The sequence below is a fragment of the Fundulus heteroclitus genome, unplaced genomic scaffold (genome assembly GCF_011125445.2).
Source record: "Fundulus heteroclitus isolate FHET01 unplaced genomic scaffold, MU-UCD_Fhet_4.1 scaffold_157, whole genome shotgun sequence".
NCBI classification, from domain to species: Eukaryota; Metazoa; Chordata; class Actinopteri; order Cyprinodontiformes; family Fundulidae; genus Fundulus; species Fundulus heteroclitus.
Genome location: NW_023396569.1, coordinates 327320 through 333456, shown reverse-complemented (window position 1 = coordinate 333456; position 6137 = coordinate 327320).

The following is a 6137-nucleotide window of genomic DNA, read 5'->3' as shown; positions in this document are numbered from 1 at the left end:
TTCGCATTGCGTCACCCCTAAGAGATTATCTTGCTTTGAACGACGTAAATCTTCCTTATAAATCCTGTTTTAGATCAGAATCTTATTTCTTACTCAAATAAAATCTCACACGGGGGTTATTCATAAATTTTGCGGAAAAAAAGTAAATAAAAATTTCCAGGTTGTTATTAAAAATAAGAATTTGCTCTTAATTTGCATAGTTAAATAAAGGTGAAATAAATAAACATAAAAATGTGTAAAGGATTTCTTAGTGAACAATTTGCTGGTATGGAACCATTATAGTAAAGAAAGGGGATTCTTTTTCTGTTACACAGGATCAAAGGTCAAGGAGGCAATGTTGATCCAAAAGTGCCATTATTGTTCCAAGACACTGAACTCAGATGAATTCTTCCCAAACTGTTCAGTTCATGTCCTGCAGAATGGCAGCGGATGAGACTTAGCTACGAGAATTGGTTGAACGTTTCGGAAGATGAAGAAGGGATACGGTGAGAGCACAAGCAGCACCAACAGCCAACATATTGCGCTTATCAACCCCGGCCGGCACAGTTTTTCATCTCTTCTAACATTTTTAGCCTAATTATCACAAATATCTTTTTTATTACATTAATTTTTATTTTCCATCTTTGAAGGAGATTTTCAAACCCCACATTTCTTGACGTGTTTGCTAACAGGTTAATTTCTGATTTCCTACCCATTAGGCATGAGCTTGCAATACATTCATGATACGGCTACCTGAGATTGTTTGTATAAAATAATAGAAGCTAACTTTTTTACATTTATAATTATGGTTTCTATAAAGCTGTACTTTTCTGTGTGTTTTATTTTTGATACACAGGGGGAAATAAATATCTGTCTTTTATGACTGAAAGCATTTCCAAAGAGTCTTGCAGACGAGATAAAAATGTTTTCTTCTTTCAGCCAGCTGACCAGCAGTGCACAGCAGCAGGTGGGGAAGGGGGGAGTGCTGTATTACTTAATGCTCTCTCTTACTCTCTCCAGCACCTCATTTAAAGAGTTAAATGGTAGGAGCAGTACTAAGTAAAATTTTAAATGTTTTCAACCTCACCTTGATAGAGGCAAATGGACCATTCCTAATAGGTTATTCCAAGACATTAATTATAATTAATAATTATCAGTAACGTCTTTTTTATCTAACATTTATAAGCCAGTTTTACACTCAGGCTTTGTGTGATTTTATTATTTTTATTTTTCTGTGCTCATACAAACAAATTAAATCAGGGACTGAACTCTTGTAAATCTAGCATGTTCACTTTCTGATTCTGTCCAAGCTAAACACGCACAGGTCATACGTAAAGATGGATAAAGACGGACAAACACCAACTGAAATTCGCCGTCTCTGAATTCTTCCGACTTAGGCCGCTTGAAAATAAAACTCAAGCTCCTGAGTTCTGTGCAAGACGAAGCACATCTTTCTTTAATCATTTCGGACACCGTATAATAGTTACAGTATACGTGCTGTAATACAGTGTGACAGGATATTGTGGTTATTCCACATTTAGACACACAAACACTCTCCAACATGTGTTCTGTTTAAAAATCATTAAAAAAGAAAGAGGAGAGAAGCTTCCTAATGTTACATAGCTTTCCTGCGCGGTCTGTTTTCCTCCAGTATTAACCACGCTGTAAGTGATACGCTGCGGGGAGCGGCTGTGGGAAAGCCACGTATAGTTTTGCTCAGAGTGACTGGGGCTGAGCTCTTGTCCAGACCTTGACCTTGCAGCTAGCACGGCTGGCCGTGTGCACTGCCGGCTGCTCCGTGGGGACCAGCGGGCCAGGTGTTGTCACGCTGCCTCTGAGGCAGACCAAAACAAGCCCTCTTCCTCTGGGAGCCCGACCCCGCTCTCAGGACGTGTTTGCCAAACGGCTTTACGACAGCTCCATATGCATGAACCTTATTTACAATACACAGGGCCGGGGCCCTGGTTTCAGAGGGGCTTGATGTGTTTTACATGGCAGTCGGCTGTGAATGGGCAACGAGGTCAGAGTGTGTGTGGGAGTTGTGGAGCTTCCAGCAGGACCGGGCCGGTCTACGGGCCGCCTTTTTCTACACACAGGCTCTCCATTCCTGAGCTAGGATCAACACGCAGTCCCTTGATCTTCACATCTCACCTCCCAAGCAACATAGAAGAAAGGAGGGGGGGAGCGACGGTGAAGCGTTTATTATAACGAAATAATACATGTCGTGGAAGAGGCCGAGCCAGAGCAGAGTTATGATCGATAATCCACACTGAGGATGAGAAGCAGCTTTGTGGAGATATTGTTACATTTGTATTGTAGTTTGTAACTGGAAGCGGAGTCAGGGTTAGAGATGAGGGGATCGCTGGTGAACATGCGTCAGTGTCTCTTAAAGTTACGGCTTCAGCTACGGTTCCAGGGTTCCGAAATTTGAAAATTCACTTTCAGTCACATATGGTTTGATCCTGAGCTTCAAGTTTATTTTCAACTGGAGTGTCACGCAATTGAGACAAATCCCCGCCGATGTTTGGATATTATTAAACCCACCAGAAACATTTCAAAAACCAAGAATGTAAACGTAAACTGCAATTTATTAGCCTTTCGGTCGAACCATTTTTGTGCTCACTGTGTGTTTGTCTTTGTGCCGCAAAATTGTTTGCATGGTGTAAATGTTTTAGACGGTTTTCTGTGAGCGCAGTGTGTGTGTGTGTGTGTGTGTGTTTAGTGTTTGGGGAGGAAAAAGTCTCACAGCTCTAGGCCATTGTCCCTGTAATCTCAAGAGGATCAAGCCGGTATCATGAATCCAGAGCTGGGGAGAGGGGAGGAAGGACACTCGGCTTTCACCCGGGAGGATCAGAGCCTGAATGGGGGCACAGCTTCTCTCATGACTTTGGGATGTCGCTACGCACAGCGCTAACACGGACTACTGATGAAGAGTGAAGTGCAAATCTACTGCTCTATCCTGGCTTGTAAAAAAAAAAAGTTGAATTTTCAATAATTAATTTCACTGAAATATGTGTAAAAGTTAAAGATAAATTGTCTGTAGATTAAAATTCAAAATGTCAATCAAAAGACGGATAATAGCCTTACACAAAAAAATTCAGCTGACTAAAGTGGTCATTGTTTTAAATAAAAGGAGAAAAAGAGAATTGTTTTCCCTTTAATGCTGCCAGGGTTTGATAAAAACCCGGCAATAAGAAAACCACAATGATAAACTAATAAACGAACAGATTTCACTTTCTGACGAGGTGCCTTCATCGCTGCCTGTTCTTCATCATCAGCTAAACCCTAGAAAACCGTGGCTAATTTTCCCATCAAATGAAAAGCAGGACATTTCTCAACAGCCATCATTTACAGATTGAAGCAAGAACTTAAAAGGGGATTTTTCAAATGGAAACAATCAGTGAACTGTAGCTGCGACGGTTAGCTTTCATTTAGCTTCTTATCTCGGATTCGTGCGCTACACACGGCACATGGATGTGCTGCCAGCTGGTTATTGACAAATAAGAACATTACGGACCGCAGCTTAGGTCTAAAATGTTACGCTGGATCACGGCCTGGTATCAGGTTGGCTTCATGGGGGGGCCGGTGAAAATCGCAGCGCCTTGTTGTGTCTGGCCCCTGAAGTCTCACGACAAAGACGAGAAGCGTCGTTCAGCCGCCGCCTCACCCGCTTTCTTTACATTAGTTCACACCCTCGGCCTCTTTGTGCTTTGAGGATGGATCCCTTTTAAGTGACAGATGGGGGGGAGACTTTAGAACTCATCGTGTGGTCCTTCAAGTGCGCTTCAGGCTCCAGGCGGCCTGTTGCATAACCTTTGGCCAGGGCTCCATGAGACCTGCACAATCACTCATAAAAGGCTTATTGTAATCAAACGCATGCATTGTGCTGCTGCAGTATGGTTCACAATTCACTCTGTTCTTATTCTGCTGTCAAACGGGTTGTTTTAACACACCTAGGTATAAGCATTGGAAAGTGTTTAGAACTTACAATGGTCCAAAATTGAAATAGTGATTCTATACTATGTTAATACATCATGGTGTATATTCCTGTCGACACTCTTTATGTAGCAGTTTGAGGATCAGTGTCTTCCTGATATCACGCACAGCTAAGTCAGCCCAGCCCGGGGTTTGAGGTTCTGCTGACAGGGTCACAAAGCAGTCGTCCAGGTCCGTCATCACAGCGTGGATGAAGACACCCAAGCGCGTCTAAAGAGGTGTTTCAGAAGAGGAGCAAAAGGTGTCAGGTTCACCAGGGGTTAAGGCGAGAGATGACTCCAGCCTTCTCGGACACTTCATTTGTTTACAGCCGCCTCTGCTCCCGCACCTCCTGCTAAACCTGAAGGCAAATCCCGGCACCGACCGGGCCACAGGCCTCTGAACAGCACAACAGATGCATCTGGTTCTAGTGAATATTTACACCCTTAGACTGGAGCAGCACAACATTCATAAAAAAGGGTTACAAAAGGTTTGGCCATTCCTGCACTGTACAGTGGAGACATCTCAAGAGTAGAAAATAGGCTCTAATGGATGCTACTCTACTGACCCTGAGTTGAGCTCTGCTTGGAAAGAAGCAGTTTCAGTCAGAAAAGGCTTGTGATCGCTCCTAAAAAAAAAAAACATTACTGTCTCTCGACAAGATAGTTTATGCTTCTCCATCCCACTAACACTACCTAGACAATCCTTCACATTCACTTACTGTTTCAAATCCTACAGTTTTACAACTGCAAATAAAAATGAAGTGTTTCTTAAGAGTGCAATCAACAGGCTGACATGTAAATAATTCAAACCAAAAGTTTTTCTGCTGGTAGACGGGTCTGCGTTGTGGCCCGTGCTGCCAAATCTCCATGAAAGGGAACCTTGAAATGAAATCCACTTAAGCCCTCTGTCTTCCCTGCAAGTGTAGTTAAATCCTGGCCGCGTATGGACATGATTACAGACTGTCACGGCTCTTCTATCAGTGCAGGGCCTTGACATTAAACAGGAAGCCTGCTGCATGGGTCAATTATGGGAATGCCCTGTTTTGCTTCGAGAGGGAGGATGTGTTCTTCACGCTCCGACGCACAGGCCACACCTGAGATTTTACCTGGAACAGCCTCAGCGCGGACATTTACAACGGTGAAATCCAGCTCAGCTCGACGTTAAGCTCCTGGAGCAGCTTTCATTATGTTCAGTTTGAGACTTTTTAAAACCTTAAAACCACCGTGACTTAAATTTAAGTCTTCAACCATTTACAAATGTTTATTTTAAATTGTTTAATTTAATAGCATAGTCATTCAATAAGTTAAATACATTTGTTAAGTTAAACTAATGTGTAACTTTTTGGGCTCTATAGCACGGCACCACCCTTCAACATATAGGTTCATTAACAGCTAAGGGATAAAATCCCTGTTTTCACATTCATGTAAGCAAATAACTCTGTAGAGATAATTGCAACAGAAACATTTTGATTTCGGTTTTATCAAACCAGGATGATCAATCTTAAATTTTTGTGGGGAGAAAATTACAAACATTGTTTGTAATTGTCCCAGACAACGCTGGCACTCTGGAATAAAAACAGTGTTCTTAAAAACCAGCAATGAACGAACGTAAAGATGTACAATTTATATATAAATATACAAATGTAATTCAAGTTGATATATGGAAATTCTGGACATTTTGAAGAATTTTGATTTCCCAGAGATTATTAAAACTTAGTTTTTAAAACACTGACAGCACTACTGTGTACAAGAATTTTTCATTGTAGCTAATTTTAATAAAAAGTACAAAATGATTACAAAGTTAAATATCAAAGATAAAATCACCTTGTTTTTAATTAGCTATTTTTAAACAGCAGGACAATGTTTATTTCTCATTGAAATTCCTCCTTTAACAACTGCTGGAATTCATAGGAAATTATTAACAAGAAGGGCAACATCTACCAGAGACTGAATTACACATTAACCAACAGACAATGGATCCCAGAAGAAAGGATTTGCATGTCCTGCGAATACAGGTTAACCCCCCCCCCCCCCCCCCCCCACACACACACACACACACAGAGCCGGTATGGTCCCTACTCCACTGGCAAATAAGTAGCAACTGTAAACTAAACATTTACCTGGCATTGAGAAGAAGAATCAGTCACATAACACATTCTCAGCAGAGCCATCAGACCCAAC